Genomic DNA, 23225 nt, shown 5'->3' on the forward strand with positions numbered 1-23225 from the left:
CGCCCCCCACCCTCGTGGACAGGTGGTGGGCCCCCTGGTCTTCATCTTTTGCAGTGATTTTTTATTATTTCCGAAAAGATGTTCCGTGAAGTTTCAGGTCATTCCGAGAACTTTTGTTTCTGCACAAAAATAACACCATGGTAATTCTACTGAAAACAGCGTCAGTCCGGGTTAGTTCCATTCAAATCATGCAAGTTAGAGTCCAAAATAAGGGCAAAAGTGTTTGAAAAAGTAGATACGACGGAGACGTATCAACTCCCCCAAGCTTAAACCTTTGCTTGTCCTCAAGCAATTCAGTTGACAAACTGAAAGTGATAAAGAAAAACTTTTACAAACTCTATTTGCTCTTGTTGTTGTAAATATGTAAAGCCAACATTAAAGTTTTCAGCCAAGATTATGACTAACCACATTCACAATAACGCTTAGGTCTCAAGTTTACTCATATCAATGGCATAATCAACTAGCGAGCAATAATAATAAATCTCGAATGACAACACTTTCTCAAAACAATCATAATATGATATAACAAGATGGTATCTCGCTAGCCCTTTCTGAGACCGCAAAACATAAATGCAGAGCACCTTTAAAGATCAAGGACTGACTAGACATTGTAATTCATGGTAAAAGAGATCTAGTCAAGTCATATTCAATGTAAACTAACAATAATGAATGCAAATGACAGCAGTGCTCTCCAACTGGTGCTTTTTAATAAGAGGATGATGACTCAACATAAAATTAAATAGATAAGCCCTTCGCAGAGGGAAGCAGGGATTTGTAGAGGTGCCAGAGCTCGGTTTTGAAATAGAGATGAATAATATTTTGAGCGGTATAATTTCATTGTCAACATAACAACCAAGAGATGGTGATATCTTCCATGCTACACACATTATAAGCGGTTCCCAAACAGAATGGTAAAGTGTATACTCCCCCTCCACCAACAAGCATCAATCCATGGCTCGCTCGAAACAACGAGTGCCTCCAACTAACAAGAGTCCCAGGGGGAGTTTTGTTTGCAATTGTTTTGATTTGATTTGCATAAAGCATGGGACTGGGCATCCCGGTGACCAGCCACTTTCTCGTGAGTGAGGAGCGGAGTCCACTCCTCTTGAGAATAACCCGCCTAACATGGAAGATACGGATAACCCTAGTTGATACATGAGCTATTCGAGCATACAAAACATGATATTTATTTGAAGGTTTAGAGTTTGGGACATACAAATTTACTTGGAACGGCAGGTAGATACCGTATATAGGTAGGTATGGTGGACTCATATGGAATAACTTTGGGGTTTATGGAGTTGGATGCACAAGCAGTATTCCCGCTTAGTACAGGTGAAGCCTAGAAAAAGACTGGGAAGCGACCAGCTAGAGAGTGACAATAGTCATGAACATGCATTAAAATTAATCAACACCGAATGCAAGCATGAGTAGGATATAATCCACCATGAACATAAATATCGTGAAGGCTATGTTGATTTTGTTTCAACTACATGCGTGAACATGTGCCAAGTCAAGTCACTTAAATCATTCATAGGAGGATACCACCCTATCATACCACATCACAACCATTTTAATAGCATGTTGGCACGCATGGTAAACCATTATAAACTCCTAGCTAATCAAGCATGGCACAAGAAACTATGATCTCTAGTTTTCATTGCAAACATGTTTATTCATAATAGGCTGAATCAGGAACGATGAACTAATCATATTTACAAAGACAAGAGAGGTCGAGTTCATACCAGCTTTTCTCATCTCAGTCAGTCCATCATATATCGTCATAATTGCCTTTCACTTGCACGACCGAATGATGTGAATAATAATAATAGTGCGAGTGCATTGGACTAAGCTGGAATCTGCAATTATTCAATAAACAGGAGAAGACAAGGCAATATGGGCTCTTTTGTCAAATCAACAATTATGCATATAAGAGCCACTTCAACAATTTAATCATGGTCTTCTCCTATCGACCCCCAAAGAAAAGAAAAGAAATGAAACTATTTACACGGGAAAGCTCCCAACAAGCAAAAGAAGAACAGGAAATATTTTTGGCTTTTATTTTTAATTACTACTACAAGCATTGAAATTAAAACTAGATAAAATCTACAACTAATTTATTTTTTATTAAGGTTTATTAAGCACACAAGAAGAAAGCATAAAAAGGAAATAAACTAGCATGTATGATTCAATGAAAAAGTATGAGCACCGACATCTAGCAATGAGTGTGTGAACATAAATGTAATGTCGGCGAGAAATACGTACTCCCCAAGCTTAGGCTTTTGGCCTAAGTTGGTTTATGGCCACGGCTGGCCTGGCGGATAACCATAATAATAGTTGGGGTACAGAAGGTTGTGCCTTCTAACTTCATCCATCTCATGCTCATCAAAAGGAATCCACTAACAAGGTTGATCAGGTCTTGTTAACGAACTCATTTCGAATAACATGGAACCGGAGAAATTTCGAATAACACTATGTTGCCTCAACGGGGATATGCATGTCCCCTATAATAATAATATCATTTTTTTGACAGTAGGAAGAGGAAATTCAAAACCTCCAAATATAATCGATGGAATTTTTCTGTAATGCCCGGATAATCATGCTATAGTAATCCCACGTTAACGATGCCTTGTCACCTCTGTCACTGTAGTTAATCTCGGGTTAGTTCAAAACCGATTCAAATTCAAATTTAAAATAAAGTTAAATAATAAAAGTTTTCAGAAATTAAAACAAAAATGTTCGGGCGGTGCCATATTTTGCATATATAATTATGTGGTAATAAAAACATTTTTATAAAATGCCTAAATATTTTTAAATGAATTAAAATAGAAAAGAAAATAAATAAAAAGAAAAAATAAAACTAAAACTAACACTAAAAAAGAGGAAAGGAGAAAGCCCCACCCCCTCAACTGGGCCGACTGGCCCAGCTGGCCACCGCGCCCCCCTTGGGCCTCAACCCACCAGGCCGCCAGGCCGGCCCACCCTCACCCCATAACCTCCCCCACTCCCCCGAGTAGACACCGCCACACCCCCACTCCCCTCGCAATATATCTCCCTCCCCCCCTCTCCCGATTGGATCGGGAGGAGATCCTCGCCGCCGAACACCATCACTGCCTCGCCGGCTCTCCCTCACCGGACTGCTCCTCTCCGTCGACGTCGTCCCAGTCTACCTCCTCACGCCCCGCTGCCCTAGTCCCTACGCCCTGCGGTGAGGCCCCCGGTGGTTCCTTCCGCTCGCCCCTGCTCTTGCTGCTGCGGCTCCTCCCCTTGCAGCCGCCTGCTACGCCGCTCACTGTCGCATGCGGCCGTGACTGTGCCATTCCCGTAGCCTCTCCTGGCCGTCCACGCGCCCCCGCGCCACCCGATGCGGTCCTTGACGTACCCTCGTTTCCCTTGCCCCGCACGCATCGGCCTTGCTGCGACCTAGGCTGGTTGTGCCCGGGCAGGGCACCCATGCACGCACGCGCCCAACGCCCTGTGTCGTGCCCCTACACCGCATCGCCACCGCGTCGCCACCGCGCTCGTCGCCCGGACCCGCGTGTGCATGCCTGGCTTCCCCGCTCCCCGTGCTTGCCGGTTGTTGGTCGCGCCCGCCGTAGTTGTTGCTTTGGCCGGACCCGTCGTCGTCTCCTCGCCTGCCCCCGCTTTCGCGCCCACCCAGAACTTGCTCTGCTCCGCCACCGTCGCCTGCAGCTCACCCGCCGCTCGCCTCCCCCCTGGCCGCGGCCCGCGCGCCTAGCCTCGCCCGTCGCGCCACTGCATCGCCTCTTCGGGCCGAGGCCGCCCCCGTCCTGCTAAGTCCGGTCGTGCGCCGCCGCATCCCGCTTCTCTCAATGCCACCACCGCCCCCTACAGCCGCTACCGCGCTGCTTTTTCCGACCGCCAGCGCGCCCGCGCCTCCTCGCTCGCGCTAGCTCCCGCCCCGCCTCCGTTGCTGCTGCTGCCTCCGTGCACGCACGCCCCCGTTCCCCTCGCCCTGCTCCGGTCCGGGCTCGCGCCGACCACCCTGCCCCCGCGGGCAAGTCCGGCGCCCCGTCGGCCGTCGCTGGTGCGCTCGGGCTCACCCCGTTGGGCGCCTGGCGCTAGCGCCCGTAACCCGCCCGCGACGCCCTGTGCGTGCTAAGGATAGGGGCCAATGACATGTGGGGCCCACGGCCCAGAACGTTTATTAAAAAATTAATTTAAAAATATATTATTAATTAAATAACTAAATAATTAAATTAACTTAATTAACTTAATTAGTTAACTTAATTAATTCTTTTAACTAACTATTAAACCTAATTAACCTGCTAATTAATCTAACTAATCAGTTAGTTAGTTAGACAATGACAGTGGGAACCATGCGTCAGTTTGACCAAGTTAACTGACTGTTCACTGCTAACATCACCCTGATGTCATGCTGACATCATAATGGCATTTCCTAATAAAATTAATTCTGATAATTCTAAAAATGATTTCAATCTTTTAAAAATAATATAAAATAAACCGTAACTCGGATGAAAATACTTTGTACATGAAAGTTGCTCAGAACGACGAGACGAATCCGAATACGCAGCCCGTTCGTCCGCCACGCATCCCTAGCATAGCGAACATGCAACTTTCCCCCTCTGGTTCATCTGTCCGAAAACGCGAAACACCGGGGATATTTTCCTGGATGTTTCCCCCCTTCACCGGTACCACCTCTTACCGCGTTAGGGCACCCCTAGCACCGCTATTGTCATGTCATGCATCGCTATGCATATGTTTGCTTAATATTTATTGTTTCTTCCCCCCTCTTCTCTCGCTAGACACCGAGACCGACGCTGCTGCTACCCAGTACGACTACGGTGTTGACGACCCCTCTCTCTTGCCAGAGCAACCAGGCAAGTCCCCCCCTTGATCACCAGATATCGCCTACTCTTCTCTCTACATGCTTGCATTAGAGTAGTGTAGCTTGTTACTGCTTTCCGTTAATCCTATTCTGATGCATAGCATGTCATTGTTGCTACAACTGTTGATACCTTACATGCAATCCTAAATGCTTAGTATAGGATGCTAGTTTATCATCAGTGGCCCTACATTCTTGTCCGTCTGCCATGCTATACTATCGGGCCGTGATCACTCGGGAGGTGATCACGGGTATATACTATATACTTTATACATGATACATGTGGTGACTAAAGTCGGGTCGGCTCATAGAGTACCCGCGAGTGATTCACGGATTGGGTCCGAAAGGACGTTTGTCTGGACGACCCTTTGAGTGAATCTTTGTGGCGGAGCGACAGGGTAGGTTGAGACCACCTAGGAGAGAGGTGGGCCTGGCCCTGGTCGCCGTCCGTGGTTATTTCAAAATAACACGCTTAACGAGATCTTGGTATTTGATCTAAGTCTGGCTACTGGCCTATACGCACTAACCAACTACGCGGGAATAGTTATGGGCACTCAACGTCGTGGTATCAGTCGAAGCCTTCGTGACGTCACTGACTGAGAAGTGCGCGCCGGGTTGGACTGGAACGCCTGCTCTTGTATAAGGGAGGCTAGGTCTGCTCGCCGGCCGCGTTCACAACATGCAGATGTGCAATCGGCGATGGGCCCAGACCCCTGCGCCATAGGATTTAGACCGGCGTGCTGACCTCTCTGTTGTGCCTAGGTAGGGCTACGGCGTGTTGATCTTCCGAGGCCGGGCATGACCTAGGAAAGTGTGTCCGGACAAAGGGATCGAGCGTGTTGGGAAATGTGGTGCACCCCTGCAGGGAAGTTAATCTATTCGAATAGCCATGATCTTTGGTAACAAGACGACTTGGAGTTGTACCTTGACCTTATGACAACTAGAACCGGATACTTAATAAAACACACCCTTCCAAGTGCCAGATACAACCGGTGATCGCTCTCTCACGGGGCGACGAGGGGAGGATCATCGGTTAGGATTATGCTACACGATGCTACTTGGTGGACTTACCATCTACACTCTTCTACATGCTGCAAGATGGAGGTGGCCAGAAGCATAGTCTTCGATAAGGACTAGCTATCCCCCTCTTATTCCCGCATTCTGCAGTTCAGTCCACATATGATACCCTCATTCCATTTGATACCAATGCATACATATGTAGTGTAGCTCCTTGCTTGCGAGTACTTTGGATGAGTACTCACGGTTGCTTTGCTCCCTCTTTTCCCCCTTTCTATACCCGATTGCTGTGACCAGACGATGGAGCCCAGGAGCCAGACGCCACTATCGATGACGACTACTACTACTCGGGAGGTGCCTACTACTACGTGCAGCCCGCTGACGACGACCAGGAGTAGTTTAGGAGGATCCCAAGCAGGAGGCCTGCGCATCTTTCGATCTGTATCCTAGTTTGTGCTAGCCTTCTTAAGGCAAACTTGTTTAACTTATGTCTGTACTCAGATAATGTTGCTTCCGCTGACTCGTCTATGATCGAGCTCTTGTATTCGAGCCTTCGCGGCCCCTGGCTTGTAATATGATGCTTGTATGACTTATTTTATTTGTAGAGTTGTGTTGTGATATCTTCCCGTGAGTCCCTGATCTTGATCGTACACGTTTGCGTATATGATTAGTGTACGATTGAATCGGGGGCGTCACATTTTCCAATAGAGTTGATACTATGAACTTGAGGTTGTTTCCTCGGAAAGTTTACCGTATGCTCATTACCATTAACATGAAAAGTGACATTGCATTTAGTGCAATCAATAACAGCCCCTGCAGTATTCAAAAAGTGTCTTCCAAGAATAATAGACATACTATCGTCCTCAGGAATATCAAGAATAACAAAGTCCGTTAAAATAGTAACGTTTGCAACTACAACAGGAACATCCTCACAAATAGCAATAGGTATAGCGGTTGATTTATCAGCAATTTGCAAAGATATTACAGTAGGTGTCAACTTATTCAAATCAAGTCTATGATATAAAGAGAGAGGCATAACATTAACACCGGCTCCAAGATCACATAAAGCAGTTTTAACATAGTTTCTTTTAATGGAGCATGGTATAGTTGGTACACCGGGATCTCTTAGTTTCTTAGGTATTCCACCTTTAAAAGTATAATTAGCAAGCATGGTGGAAAATTCAGCTTCCGGTATCTTTCTTTTATTAGTAACAATATCTTTCATGTACTTAGCATAAGGATTCATTTTAAGCATATCAGTTAATCGCATACGCAAAAAGATAGGTCGAATCATTTCAGCAAAGCGCTCAAAATCCTCATCATCCTTTTTCTTGGATGGTTTGGGAGGAAAAGGCATGGGTTTCTGAACCCAAGGCTCTCTTTCCTTACCGTGTTTCCTAGCAACAAAGTATTTCTTATCATAACGTTGATTCTTTGATTGTGGGTTATCAAGTTCAACAGCAGGTTCAATTTCTATATCATTATCATTACTAGGTTGAGCATCATCATGAACATTATCGTTAACATTATCACTAGTTTCAGGTTCATTACCAGATTGTGTTTCAGCATTAGAAATAGAAATATCATTTGGATTCTTAGGTGTTTCAGCAATAGGTTCACTAGAAGCATGCAAAGTCCTATCATTTTTCTTTTTCTTCCTTTTAGAAGGACTAGGTGATCTATATTATTTCTCTGAGAATCTTTCTCAATTCTCTTAGGGTGGCCTTCAGGATACAAATGTTCCTAAGTCATTCTACCGGTTCTAGTAGCCACTCTAACAGCATTATCATTATTCTTACTATTCAATTCATTGAGCAAATCATTTTGAGCTTTAAGTACTTGTTCTACTTGAGTGGTAACCATAGAAGCATGTTTACTAATAAGTTTAAGTTCGCCTTTGACATTAGCCATATAATCACCCAAGTGTTCAAGCATATTAGAATTGTATTTCAATTGTCTACCAAAATAAGCATTAAAATCTTCTTGCTTAGCCATAAATTTATCAAACTCATCTAAGCATGGGTTAGCAAATTTAGTAAATGGGATTTCAGCTTTATCATATCTATAGAGAGAATTTACCTTTACTACCCGTGTCGGGTTATCAAGAGCATGAGTTTCTTCAATAGGTAATGGATTAAGATCATATGTTTCTTCAATAGGCGCTAAATCAAGACCGTGCATTTGTTCAATAGGAGGTAAATTCTTAACATCTTCAGCTTTAATACCCTTTTCTTTCATAGATTTCTTTGCCTCTTGCATATCTTCAGGACTGAGAAATAGAACACATCTCTTCTTCGGAGTTGGTTTAGGAATAGGCTCAGGAGTTGGTTCAGGAAGTGGTTCAGGAAGTGTCAAATTATTTTCATTTGTCAACATATTATTCAATAGAATTTCAGCTTCATCCGGCGTTCTTTCCCTAAAAACAGAACCAGCACAACTATCCAGGTAATCTCTGGAGGCATCAGTTAGTCCATTATAAAAGATATGAAGTATTTCATTTTTCTTAAGAGGATGATCAGGCAAAGCATTAAGTAACTTGAAAAGCCTCCCCCAAGCTTGTTGGAGACTCTCTTCTTCAATTTGCACAAAATTATATATATCCCTCAAAGCAGCTTGTTTTTATGAGCAGGGAAATATTTAGCAGAGAAGTAGTAAATCATATCATGGGGAGTACGCACACAACTAGGATCAAGAGAATTAAACCATAACTTAGCATCACCTTTAATGAGAACGGAAATATTTGAAGGATATAAAAGTAACGAGTTCTCTCATCATTAGTGAACAGGGGAGCTATATCATTTAATTTAGTAAGATGTGCCACAACAGTTTCATATTCATAGCCATGAAAAGGATCAGATTCAACCAAAGTAATTATATCAGGATCAACAAAGAATTCATAATCCTTATCAGTAACACAGATAGGTGAAGTAGCAAAAGCAGGGTCAGGTTTCATTCTAGCATTAAGAGATTGCTGCTTCCATTTAGCTAATAACCTCTTGAGTTCGTATCTATCTTTGCAAGCTAAAATAGCTAAAGAAGCTTCTTTATCAAAAACATAACCCTTAGGAATAATGGGCAAGTCTTCATCATCACTTTCATCAGTATTATCAGATTCAATATTTTCATTCTCTCTAACCCTAGCAAGCTGTTCATCAAGAAATTCACCAAGTGGCACAGTAGTATCAAGCATAGAAGTAGTTTCATCATAGGTATCATGCATAGCCGAAGTGGCATCATCAATAACATGCGACATATCAGAACGAATAGCAGAAGCAGGTTTAGGTGTCGCAAGCTTACTCAAAATAGAAGGTGAATGAAGTGCACAGCTAGATGGCAGTTCCTTACCTCACCTCGTAGTTGAGGGATAAATCTTGGTTTTTGGATCTCTCAAGTTCTTCATAATGATAAGCAGATATAAATACCATGTGACTCAAAGAATAGAGCTATGCTCCCCGGCAACGGCGCCAGAAAATAGTCTTGATAACCCACAAGTATAGGGGGTCGCAACAGTTTTCGAGGGTAGAGTATTCAACCCAAATTTATTGATTCGACACAAGGGGAGCCAAAGAATATTCTCAAGTATTAGCAGCTGAGTTGTCAATTCAACCACACCTGGAAACTTAATATCTGCAGCAAAGTATTTAGTAGGAAAGTAATATGATAGTAGTGGTAACGATAGCAAAAGGTAACAGTAGCAAAAGTAATGTTTTTGGTATTTTGTAGTGATGATGGCAATAGCAACAGAAAAGTAAATAAGCGAAGAACAATATATGGAAAGCTCGTAGGCAATGGATCAGTGATGGAGAATTATGCCGGATGCGGTTCATCATGTAAAAGTCATAACCCAGGGTGACATAGAACTAGCTCCAATTCATCAATGTAATGTAGGCATGTATTCCGAATATAGTCATACGTGCTTATGGAAAAGAACTTGCATGACATCTTTTTCCTACCCTCCCGTGGCAGCGGGGTCCTAATGGAAACTAAGGGATATTAAGGCCTCCTTTTAATAGAGTACGGGAATAAAGCATTAGCACATAGTGAATACATGAACTCCTCAAACTATGGTCATCACCGGTAAGTATCCCGATTATTGTCACTTCGGGGTTAACGGATCATAACACATAATAGGTGACTATAGACTTGCAAGATAGGATCAAGAACTCTCATATATTGATGAAAACATAATAGGTTTAGATCTGAAATCATGGCACTCGGGCCCTAGTGACAAGCATTAAGCATAGCAAAGTCATAGCAACATCAATCTCAAAACATAGTGGATACTAGGGATCAAACCCTAACAAAACTAACTCAATTACATGATAGATCCTATCCCCCATCACCGTCCAACAAGCCTATGATGAAATTACTCACGCACGGCGGTGAGCATCATGAAATTGGTGATGGAGGATGGTTGATGATGACGATGGCGACGGATTCCCCTCTTCGGAGCCCCGAACGGACTCCAGATTAGCCCTCCCGAGAGGTTTTAGGGCTTGGCGGCGGCTCTGTATCGTAAAACGCGATGATTTCTTCTCTCTGATTTTTTCTCCCCGAAAGCAAATATATAGAGTTGGACTTGAGGTCGGAGGAGCTCTAGGGGGCCCACGAGGTAGGGGGCGCCCCCCCCCACCCTCGTGGACAGGTGGTGGGCCCCCTGGTCTTCATCTTTTGCAGGGATTTTTTGTTATTTCTGAAAATATGTCCCGTGAAGTTTCAGGTCATTCCGAGAACTTTTGTTTCTGCACATAAATAACACCATGGTAATTCTGCTGAAAACAGCGCCAGTCGGGGTTAGTTCCATTCAAATCATGCAAGTTAGAGTCCAAAACAAGGGCAAAAGTGTTTGGAAAAGTAGATACGACGGAGACGTATCAATGGGACCTCCTCTTCTTTGGTAGGAGTAGCTCGGGCTCGTTGAGGGGAGTCTTGCCCTTCTTCGCGGTCGAGAACCTCCGTATCGGCGCCATGACTACACCAGCGAGCAATGGAGCGAGGAAGAAGAAGAAGCAGGAGAAGCAAGGAAGAGACGGGTGACGAGGGCTCCGTCCCCACTTCCCATTTATAGTCAAGGGGAGGCCAACCGCGGGCCTCCATGATCTAACATAATAATGATCTTTTTCTGCATGCAACAAGGACCCGTCAAGTCGGGCAGTTGCCGCGGCTGTGTGGGGAAGCGGAGACGCCCACGTCCAATTAGTCACCACGCGCCAGCCGTGGCCGTAGGCTGATGGGGCCCGTGGCGCTCCGCGCTTGCCCTTTGGCTTCGCCTCGAAGCCAAGCCTGAGCGCACCTTGGGCCCGGGGGCTACTATCGGCGTTCTGGGAACGGGAGTCCCCAAACTTACCTGCTCACGGCCCACAACGTGGCTCCACCAGCGGCCCTGTACGGCCCATCTTCACTGGCAAACATTCAAGACCCTCGCGAGGCGGATGACGCAAGACCTCCTCAGGGGCGGCCTCACCAGGCTGGCTCGCGAGGAGTGGAGAGATCAAGGCAAGAGGCACCTCACGAGGTTTCTGTGACGCAAGCCATGACGAATGGAGCCAGGCGGGCGCCAGCATGCGTAGTGTCCTCATTTCCTCTTTGGTTCTAAAGGGGGGCAAGCGCAGACGAGGAGTCCCGAGGCATCAGGCAAAGGTTTCCATATCGGTGCAACAAGACCAAGACTAGCAGGACGGCAGGACGGAGGTCATCGTGGAGCCCAAGACGGCGTCACCACCAGAGCCTTTGGTAGGCGAAGACTACTTTTGTCAGGATAGCTTGTACTATTTGTCTCCCTTCGAATTTGGCCATTGTGGGATCCCTTCCCGCTCAATATTTGGGAACAGGACCAGGGCCTCTATAAATTGGACTAGCCACCACCATAGGGAGAGGAGATCTCATCTTGGACTAGATCCACTCCACCAAGGCCACAGGGCAAGCTCACTGAGCTCAAGAACACCTCTCCTCGTGAGGCTGTTCTTCCTCTGTAACTGTTCATCCTTAGCCCAAGAGGCAATCCACCACACCACACTGGAGTAGGGTATTACACCACAACGGTGGCCCGAACCAGTATAAATCTTGTGTCTCCTGTTCTTTGGGTTCGTCAAGCTAGGCCGTGAGATCGTAGAGTCTGTGAGCTAGAGAGGGGGAGAGATCTTTGTGCGCACCCCAGTGTTCGAACCTCAAGGGTTTTGCCGGAACCCGAAATCCAACAGATCTATCTCTATAGATTTTGATGTCTAATATATAAGCATCTTCACCGATGTCTTTCATTGAAAAATTCTTATTCAAATATCCTTTTATGCTATCCAAAAATTCTATGTTATTTCCAATCAACAATATGTCATCCACATATAATATTACAATGCTACAGAGCTACCACTGACTTTCTTGTAAATACAGACTTCTCCAAAAGTCTGTATAAAACCATATGCTTTGATCACACTATCAAAGCGTATATTCCAACTCCGGGAGGCTTGCACCAGTCCATAAATGGATCGCTAGAGCTTGCACACTTTGTTAGCACCTTTAGGATCGACAAAACCTTTTGGTTGCATCATATACAACTATTCTTTAAGAAATCCATTAAGGAATGCAGTTTTGACATCCATTTGCCAAATTTCATAATCATAAAATACGGCAATTGCTAACATGATTCAGACAGACTTAAGCATCGCTACGGGTGAGAAGGTCTCATCATAGTCAACTCATTGAACTTGTCGAAAACCTTTCACAACAAGTCGGGCCTTGTAGACAGTAATATTACCGCCAGCGTCAGTCTTCTTCTTGAAGATCCATTTGTTCTCTATGGCTTGCCAATCATCGGGCAAGTCAACCAAAGTCCACACTTTGTTCTCATACATGGATCCCATCTCAGATTTCATGGCCTCAAGCCATTTTGTGGAATCTGGGCTCATCATCGCTTCCTCATAGTTTGTAGGTTCATCATGGTCAAGTAACATGACTTCTAGAACAGGATTACCGTACCACTCTGGTGCGGCATGTACTCTGGTTGACCTACGAGGTTCGGTAGTAACTTGATCTGAAGTTTCATTATCATCATCATTAACTTCCTCACTAATTGGTGTAGGCATCACTGGAACTGATTTCTATGATGAACCACTTTCCAATTCAGGAGAAGCTACAATTACCTCATCAAGTTCTACTTTTCGCCCACTCACTTCATTTGAGAGAAACTCCTTCTCTAGAAAGGATCCATTCTTAGCAAAGAAAATCTTGCCTTAGGATCTGTGATAGAAGGTGTACCCAACAGTTTCCTTTGGGTATCCAATGAAGACGCATTTCTCCAATTTGGATTCGAGCTTATCAGGTTGAAGCTTTTTCACATAAGCATTGTAGCCCCAAACTTTAAGAAACGACAGTTTAGGTTTCTTGCCAAACCACGGTTCATATGGTGTCGTCTCAACGGATTTAGATGGTGCCGAATTTAACATGAATGTAGTCTTCTCTAAAGCATAACCCCAAAATGATAGCGGTAAATCGGTAAGAGACATCATAGATCGCACCATATCTAATAAAGTACGGTTACGACGTTCGGACACACCATTACGCTGTGGTGTTCCAGGTGGCATGAGTTGCAAAACTATTCCACATTGTTTCAAATGAAGACCAAACTCATAAATCAAATATTCACCTCCACGATCAGATCGTAGAAACTTTATTTTCTTGTTACGACGATTTTCCACTTCACTCTGAAATTCTTTGAACATTTTAAAATGTTTCAGACATGTGTTTCATTAAGTAGATATACCCATATCTGCTCAAATCATCTGTGAAGGTCAGAAAATAATGATACCCGTCGCGAGCCTCAACACTCATCGGACCGCATACATCAGTATGTATTATTTCCAATAAGTCTGTGGCTCGCTCCATTGTTCTGGAGAACGGAGTCTTAGTCATCTTGCCCAAGAGGCATGGTTCGCAAGCATCAAATGATTCATAATCAAGTGATTCCAAAAGTCCGTCAGCATGGAGTTTCTTCATGCGTTTTACACCAATATGACCTAAATGGCAGTGCCACAAATAAGTTGCACTATCATTATTAAATTTCATCATTTGGCTTCAATATTATGAATATGTGTATCACTACAATTGAGATTCAACAAAATAGACCACTTACCAAGGGTGCATGACCATAAAAGATATTACTCATATAAATAGAACAACCATTATTCGCTGATTTAAATGAATAACCATCTCGCATCAAACAAGATCCAGATATAATGTTCATGCTCAACGCTGACACCAAATAACAATTATTCAGGTCTAAAACTAATCCCTACGGTAGATGTAGAGGTAACGTGCCGACGGCGATCACATCAACCTTGGAACCATTTACAACGCGCATCGTCACCTCGTCCTTAGCCAATCTTCGTTTAATCCGTAGCCCCTGTTTCGAGTTGCAAATATGAGAAATAGAACCAATATAAAATACCAGGCGCTACTATGAGCATTAGTAAGGTACACATCAATAACATGTATATCAAATATACCTTTCACTTTGCCATCCTTCTTATCCGCCAAATACTTGGGGCAGTTCCGCTTCCAGTGACCAGTCCCTTTGCAGTAGAAGCACTTAGTTTCAGGCTTAGGTCCAGACTTGGGCTTCTTCCCTTGAGCAGCAACTTGCTTGCTATTCTTCTTGATGTTCCCCTTCTTCCCTTTGCCCTTTTTCTTGAAACTAGTGGCCTTGTTAACCATCAACACTTGATGCTCCTTCTTGATTTCTACCTCCGTAGCCTTTAGCATCGCAAAGAGCTCGGGAATTGTCTTTTCCATCCCTTGCATATTATAGTTCATCATGAAGCCTTTATAGCTTGGTGGTAGTGATTGAAGAACTCTGTCAATGACACTATCATCACAAAGATTAACCCCCAGCTGAGTCAAGTCATTATGGTACCCAGACATTCTGAGTATGCGTTCACTGACAGAACTATTCTCCTCCATTTTGTAGCTGTAGAACTTGTTGGAGACTTCATATCTCTCAACTAGGGCATTTTCTTGACATATTGACTTCAACTCCTGGAACATCTCATATGCTCCATGACGTTCAAAATGTCTTTGAAGTCCCGATTCTAAGTCGTAAAGCATGTCATCACCTTTGCTCTACCAGACGTTCATAACGTCCGGAGTTGCTTGATGACCCACAAGTATAGGGGATCAATTGTAGCTCTTTTCGATAAGTAAGAGTGTCGAACCCAACGAGGAGCAGAAGGAATTGACAAGTGGTTTTCAGCAAGGTAATGTCTGCAAGTCCTGAAACTGTAAGTAACAGAGTAGTTTGATAGCAGCATAATTTGTAACGAGCAAGTAACGATAGTAGTAACAGAAGTGCAGCAAGGTAGACCAATCCTTTTGAGGCAAAGGACATGCCAAAACGGTCTCTTATAATAAGCAAAGCATTCTTGAGGGTACATGGGAATTCCATCGAGTCACTTTCATCATGTTGGTTCGATTTGTGTTCGCTACTTTGATAATTTGATATGTGGGTGGACCGGTGCTTAGGTGTTGTTCTTACTTGAAAAAACCTCCTACTTATGATTAACCCTCCCACAAGCATCCGCAACTATGAGAAAAGTAGTAAGAATAAATTCTAACCATAGCATTAAACTTTTGGATCCAATCAGTCCCTTATGGAATAGCGCATAAACTGGGGCTTAAGCTTCTGTCACTCTCGCAACCCATCATCTAATTGCTACTCCACAATGCATTCCCTTAGGCCCAAATATGGTGAAGTGTCATGTAGTCGACGTTCACATGACACCACTAAGGGAATCACAACATACATACTATCAAAATATCGAACACTTATCAAGTTCACATGATTACTAGCAACATGATTTCCCCCGTGACCTCAAGAACAAAAGTAACTACTCACAAATGATAAACATGCTCAGGATCAGAGGAGTGTTAAATAGCATATTGGATCAGAACATATAATCTCCCACCAAATAAACCATATAGTAATCAACTACAAGATGTAATCAACACTACTAGTCACTCACAAGCACCAATCTATAGTTCCGGTAACAAGATTGAACACAAGAGATGAACTAGGGTTTGAGAGGAGATGGTGTTGTTGAAGATGTTGATGGATATTTCCCTCCCCAAGATGGGAGAGTTGTTGGTGATGATGATGACGATGATTTCCCCCTCTGGGAGGGAAGTTCCCCCTGCGGAATCGCTCCAGCAGAGGGCAAAAGTGCTCCTACCCAAGTTTCGCCTCGAGGCGGCGGTGCTCCGTCCCGAAAGTCCTCTCCTTATTTTTTTTCTAGGTCAAAATGACTTATATATCATAAGATGTGTACCGGAGGTGGGCCGAGGAGAGCACAAGCCACCAGGGCGCGCCTAGGCTCCCTGGCGCGCCTAGGTGGGTTTTGCCCACCTTGTGGTCCCCCTCTAGTACTTATTTGGTCCAATATTCCTCATATATTCCATAAAAAATCCTCGTGACTTTCAGCTCATTTGGAGTTGTGCAGAATAGGTAGCCTGACGTAGCTTTTTCAGGTCCTGATTTCGAGCTGTCGGAATTCGCCTTCTTGGTGTATACCTTGCATATTTTGAGAGAAAAGGCATTAGAATTACTCCAAAAAGCTTTATTCTGGATAAAAACATCATAAATAACAGTAAGAAAACATGATGCAAAATGGACGTATCAACTCCCCCAAGCTTAGACCTCGCTTGTCCTCAAGCGAAAAACCGAAATAAAAAACATGTCCACATGCTTTGAGAGAGAGAGGTGTCGATAAAAACAAAATACAGACATAGAAGCATCATGTTGATTATAATAACAACAATAAAATTAAACATAGGACTCTTATCATAGAACTTTTATCATATACTTCTCATGAATAAGTAACAGTTCATCACACAATCAAAGTATAACGCAAAAACTCTATTAAAAACCAACAAGCTATGTTCTCAGTCAACTTTGCAACTACAATTCATCATCTTTTTTAGGAAGGGTCACATATCGGAGCCTTTGGGCAAGTCCACATACTCAACCATCTTATAGTCTTCTATGATTGCTAACACTCACCGCGTACACATGAGCAAAACGTTTCAACCGGACACATAGAAAGATAGGGGCTTAAGGGTGAGGTCAACAATAATAACTCATGCTATCTATATTCAACTGGATATATGTGCCTAGATCTTTCCTCACCACATGATGCTTGCCAAATGAGAAAAATAAAAAGGAATAGAAGGAAAACTTTGACTCTTTGCATAAAAGTAAATACATAAAAGTAAAAGATAGGCCCTTCACAGAGGGAAGCAGAGTTGCCATGCGCTTATTTGTTTGTATGCTCAACCCCTTAGTGCAAAAGAACATCACATTACATTGCCCCTTGTGATAGCGACCTTTATTATGCAGTTTGTCGTCTTTATTCTTCACCATCACAAGTTCGTGCAACGCTCAATTTTCTCTTACACTAAATGATCTCACACTTTTAGAAGCAATTTTTATTGCCTTTTTGCACCGATGACAACTTACTTGAGAGATCTTGCTCAATCCCTAGGTAGGTATGGTGGACACTTGAAAATAAGATTTGGGTTTAAGGGTTTTTGGATGCACAAGTAGTATCTCTACTTAGTGCGGAATTTTTGGCTAGCAAAGATAGGGGGCAAGCACCACATGTTGAAGGATCTATGACTTCTATGTGAATATAAACAAACATAAATCATTAAGTTGTCTTCCTTTTCAAACATCAACAATTTTGTCATATAATATTTTGATGAGGGCTCACAATCAGAAAAGATTTCTAGGATAGTATATTTATATGTGAATCTTCTCTTCCCTTTTTAATTTTTTCATGAGTTGCATCATCGACTAATGCTATGTTTGTGAATCTCTAATAAAATTTTCTACTTATGCTTTTCCTTATGTGGTACCATCACCTACCATAGGATTAGTATATAATATTTTATTAATTTATTTCCTTTCTCTTTTTATTTATTTCTTTTCTTTTATTTGCAATATGAAAGTAAAGGAAGCAAAAACTCAAACTAAACTTCTATTATATAACTTGCACAGGATTACAAGGATAGATCACTAACCAAACTCTCAAAAAAGAAAGGATCAAACTAACTTTTATTCATCTAAAGCAAAAAGATCGAACTAAAATAAGTAAAAGTAATAAGATAGTGGGATGATACGATACCAGGGCACCTCCCCCAAGCTTGGCGGAAGCCAAGGGGAGTTCCCATACCCGATACTCAGTTCTCCTTTGATGGTGGAGATGATGATGGTGGTGATGAAGTAGTATTATCCAATATAACCATGAGTAGATCCTTCAAACCTTGAATCTCCTGAAGGGCTTGATGAATTAATTCATTGTTTTTCTTCACCTGAGCCATTATGTGTTTATTCTCAGGGCCCCAAGGTTTTGTTCCTGCACTGTTTTCTCTTGGCCAGGATATGTCCCAGTTGGATGGTATGTGCCTATGAGGAGTGTTCTCGAACCCATAATTGTGAATCAAAATATGAAAATTGTTATGATGTAACCTGTGTAAGGGCCTCCTAGGTGGGATCTCTTCTTGCACTTCCAGGCTCGCTTGATTGTTCGATGATCCCATGGCTTCATGAGGATCAGGGTGAGTAGAGATGCCAGCTAGTGTACCCCTCTTGGAGGCCGGAGGGTGAATCCCAAAGGGACTTTCCTCTTCTTCCTCCATAGCAACCTCTTCAGCTTCATGCCTCCTTAGATCTTCCTGAACCAACCTTATGTAACACCCATTGTCGGTGTCAAAACCGGTGGATCTCGGGTAGGGGGTCCCGAACTGTGCATCTAGGCCGGATGGTAACAGGAGGCAAGGGACACGAAGTTTTACCCAGGTTCGGGCCCTCTCGATGGAGGTAAAACCCTACGTCCTGCTTGATTAATATTGATGATATGGGTAGTACAAGAGTAGATCTACCAGGAGTTCAGAGAGGCTAAACCCTAGAAGCTAGCCTACGGTATGATTGTTGTTGTGTATGTTGTCCTACTGACTAAAACCCTCCGGTTTATATAGACACCGGAGAGGGTTAGGGTTACACAAAGTCAGTTACAATGGTAGGAGATCTGTATATCCATATCGCCAAGCTTGCGGTTTCCTTGGCACGTCTCGTCGAAGCAGAGATCGTGTCCCCTTATTCCGGGATTCTCATCAATACGGGCGTGGGTAACCCAACCGCTTCTAGGACCCCTAGATTATAGGCAAGCCCAAACGGATACGGAGAGGACGCTTGATATTCACCCTCTTTATAAAGGGTCAAGGTTTTTACTTTTCCCTCCCGCGCTCAATCGAATCCTTCCCCCACCTCAAGCTCAAGTGCCCAAAGTTTAGGTCAGGTGCTCCGAACCTTCAGTCATGTCCGGATCTAGCCTTCAAGGCCGATGGGTGTCTTCCTCCGTCATGGAAGAAGACATCAAAAAGTTGAGGGGGGGCAGATATCTGACCGCCGAGATTCCGCATCGGCTGCCTGCCCGAGGGCAGCCGTCCCCTCCCCCGAACCCAACGAGATCGTCGTGTTCGTCTCTCACTTCCTCTGAGGTCTAGGACTTGCTCTGGATCCTTTCGTCAGGGGCTTGATGTTTTATTACGGGCTAGACTTCCATGATCTAGCTCCGGACTCCTTTCTTCATATCACGACATTTAATGTCGTGTGCGAGGCCTTCCTCCGGGTTACCCCTCACTTTGGCCTGTGGCTCAAGACCTTTGAAGTAAAGCCGAAGAGGATCGAGGGGCAACATGCGGCGTGTGGAGGCGCCTCAATACGTAAGATGACGGGAGCTCCGTAGCCCAAAGGTTCCATTCCAGAAGTGTCTGAATTGTGGCAACAGGAGTGGTTCTACATCACGGCTCCTAGAAGTGCCAAGTGGGCGGCCGCCCCTGTTTTCCGCCCGAGCCCTCCACCACAACTGATGTCCTGGATTAGCAGAGGATTGAGCTGGGGTCCAGCCAAGGACGTGTCTATACTGCAAAGCCGCGTTCAAGATCTCTTCAATGGATATTTCAGTTTGGTTACGGTTACACAAGTTATGCTGGTTCGTCAAGTCTAGCCTTGCAAACGCCGACCCCTTCGCTTATGGGAGTTCAATCCCGAGGGACCGCGTGCCATTCAAAATTTCCTCGGCCTGACGGACGAGGAGATGTATAAGTCATTCTTCGGACCTCAGGTAGAGTGTCCGGAAATCACCGAGGACGTGGGCCTGAGCAGTACCTGCGTCACCGAATAGGTAAGAAATCTTCCGGCCGAACATACTGTCTCTCACTTGTTACGATGTTATTTCTGAGAGTTCGCTTTCTGATCAGGACTGGCTAACAAAGGCAAAGTTGATTTGGTGTTCGACCCCCCTCCCTGAGGTCTTGGAAAATCCGGTACTGGAAAAGATGCTCCAGATCGCATCTTGCCCGGAGCCCTTGAAGGAAGATACTGTGGAGGATAATAAGGGCGGACGCAGGCCCCCAATGCTGCCCATTCTAACCGAGGGAGCGAGCGTCTCCATGAAGGAAGACGACCGGAAGAGGAAAAGGATCGCGCCCGGGGATTCGGAAGCCGAAGCTTCCAAACGGGAGAAGAAATCTCCCACAGAGGGTCCAGCCTTGGGGGGTGATGTTGCCGCACAAAGTCCGCGGGGGGGTCAATTCTCCAACAAGTCGTAAGTGACCCGAAATACTTTAACAGTACAGATATGCCATCTTTTTCTTCTGAGAAAATAACCACCGCATATATCTTTGCAGTTCAGGCCTTAGCCCCTCCCAAATGAGCTCGTCTTCGGGGGCTCTTCTTCTAGAGATGATGGAGAGCGAAACGCCTCCTCCGAACTCCTCCGCTCCGGAAGCGGGCGCCCTGAAGTGTCGTCGCGGAGGGCCTCTCCGAGTCCGGCGAGGCCAGAAGATAATCTTGTTGACCCCCAAAGCTCCCAGTGTCCGGCTCCCGAAGAGAGCAGACAAAAGAGTCTGGCACCGTCTAGTGTGCGATCGGATGTTCTGAGGGAGTTGGTGGGGCGAGCGGCCATCTTAGATGAACACCGTGTGCTGATGAATATGGTGAGGGAGAGAATCTTGTCCGCCGAAAGCGGATTGCATAAAGCTTTTATGAGTCTACTGACAGGCTTTGAGGTACGTAAAATAATGTATGATAGTCCTGCACATGCTAGGTGTGCCCTGTGTAGATAGTAGCCCCTGAGACTCTGGTCGTAGTCGGAAACGATGACGAACAGAGGATCATAATCCCAGGTAATAACCATATTGCCTCTATGTGCAGGTGATGGAAGCTCCGGTGGCTAGCCGGACTAGCGAGTTTACCCATTTAGAACGGAAGTTGGATGCGGCAGACACCGACATCGAGCTTGTTAACAAAAGGCTTGACGAGGCGCAGGGTAAGTATCATTATCTGGTAAATGCCACATTGGAAGAGCAGCATAATTGCCAGTATCTATAATATGTTGTGACTGTAGATGGAGCTGCCATTGTTGAAGCCTTGCGGGCAGAACTTGCCCGAGCCGAGGAACAAGCGAGGTTGGGTAATGCGGCTGCTTTGAAGGCGGCCGAAGAGTTGCAAGCCGAGAAGGCTGCGCACGGCGAGGGCTGAGATAAGATGGCCAAGATGGCCATGGAATTAAAAGCTGCCACCGACCGTTGCCGGGTTCTTGAAAAGGAAAACCAGGCGAAGGCATTGGACCTTGAGAAGGATGCTGCGACGGGAAAAGACCTCCGCTCTGCTATGAGGGCAAAGAAGGAGGAGCTGTGGGAAGCCGGGGATATTGTAGCTGGGAAATCCTTTATGTTGTGGAGGAAGTTCGGAGATCCACGGTATGCCCCTCTGGATCGGCTGTGGAATTCGGAGGATGTGTATATGGATTTGGCAGCGAGTGCTGCTGATGCGGCCAAGTACTTCCAGGGTCAGATGGACCATGAAGTAGACCAGCTGTTTTGGAGACAATTCCATTCTCCCGAGCGTCTGCTTTCATTGACTGACCAATTAGCCGAATGGGCCGAACTAAATAGGTTGTCCGGACTCTCCATGAGGTCTGTTGTGGATCAGCTATGGCCGGAAAGGTCAAAACCGAACAGTTATTTCAGCTTGGTGCAGCAGTTCCTTGACGTGGTGCCGCGTATTTAATGCGATGAAGAGGTCGGCGTATATAGAGGGCGCACGGATGGCCTTTGCCCGTGTTAAAGCACACTGGGCGGAGATGGATGCTACCACTGTTGCAGCGCGGGATTCGGCTCTAGGTCGACGGGCTGCTGAGCACTATTTGAAGAAGTTCTTGAGGGTGCTCGCTTGATAGAGACCCAGTGCTTAAAAAATATTATGTTTGAGTGATACGTAATCTCATTGTAAGTGAAACGCTTTTATAGATTTTTATAAGGCTATTTTTATACTTTTGCCTGAAAGTAAGATGATGCCTCCTGGGCGGCCGTTTATGTATACATGTGTATAACCTGAAAGATTGCAGTCGTCGGCTTCAACCCCCACGCATATAATGCGGAGGTGCTTGCAAAAACACGTGTTCACACTTAACCCAACGTCTTGGTCCTATTAAGGAGGTGATAGCGGAGCGAGCGAGGCAACCGGACTATAATGCTTTAGCACTTTCACTTAGCCATAGGAGTTTGACAGTGGGGCTACTAGATAGACCCTGGTGGCTCCGCACTCTCCCGATCCCGGGGTGCGTACAAGCCTGGCCGAAAAACGGCCCTTCGTTAAGGCGGAGGAATTCTAACATTCCAACAGGTCATCGAGTGGTTGACCAGTCTCACGCTATATCATGACAGTCAGTTTTTGGCTTTCTCTACTGAGGTGCTCGTTCGGATGAACCAGGGCACAATCGCAGTAGTTCTCCTGGTGCTGCCTTAGCCGGTAAAGCAGAACGTAAGGCACCAAAACACAGGATCCGGGAAAACCCAACATTTGACCAAAGACAATGATTCGGAGCTGATGCATATAGGGCCAAACTCGCGACGCCGAACACTCCCTAAGGTATTCAGTCTTTGTGGTATAAACCGGGCCTAAGTGATGGCCTTTGTAAGAAGCCCCTTGTGTCCAGGTACGTGCGTTGTTCTGGCGTGGCCACATGCCAAGACATCAGCATCCTTCTCAACGGTGGATGTGTATCAACAAGAGACAGTAAAAAAGGTTTACGCAGGGTCTCAATCTAGAAAGAATCCTTGGGGCGGGTCCCTACTGCACGTCTGCACCTGTGTCTCCGTTGTGCCATATCCTGAACAGGTGTAGCATGATGATCGTCTGTAAAAGAGAGGAATTTAGGTGAAAAAAGGTTGACATGCAAAAAGATAGTTTTTTAAAGAAACCATGTATAATTCAAGGTGAGAAGAAATTGCCACT

Source organism: Triticum urartu, chromosome 4A (assembly GCF_056163025.1).
Source record: "Triticum urartu cultivar PI428250 chromosome 4A, HENAU_Tu73, whole genome shotgun sequence".
In the NCBI taxonomy this organism is placed as follows: Eukaryota; Viridiplantae; Streptophyta; class Magnoliopsida; order Poales; family Poaceae; genus Triticum; species Triticum urartu.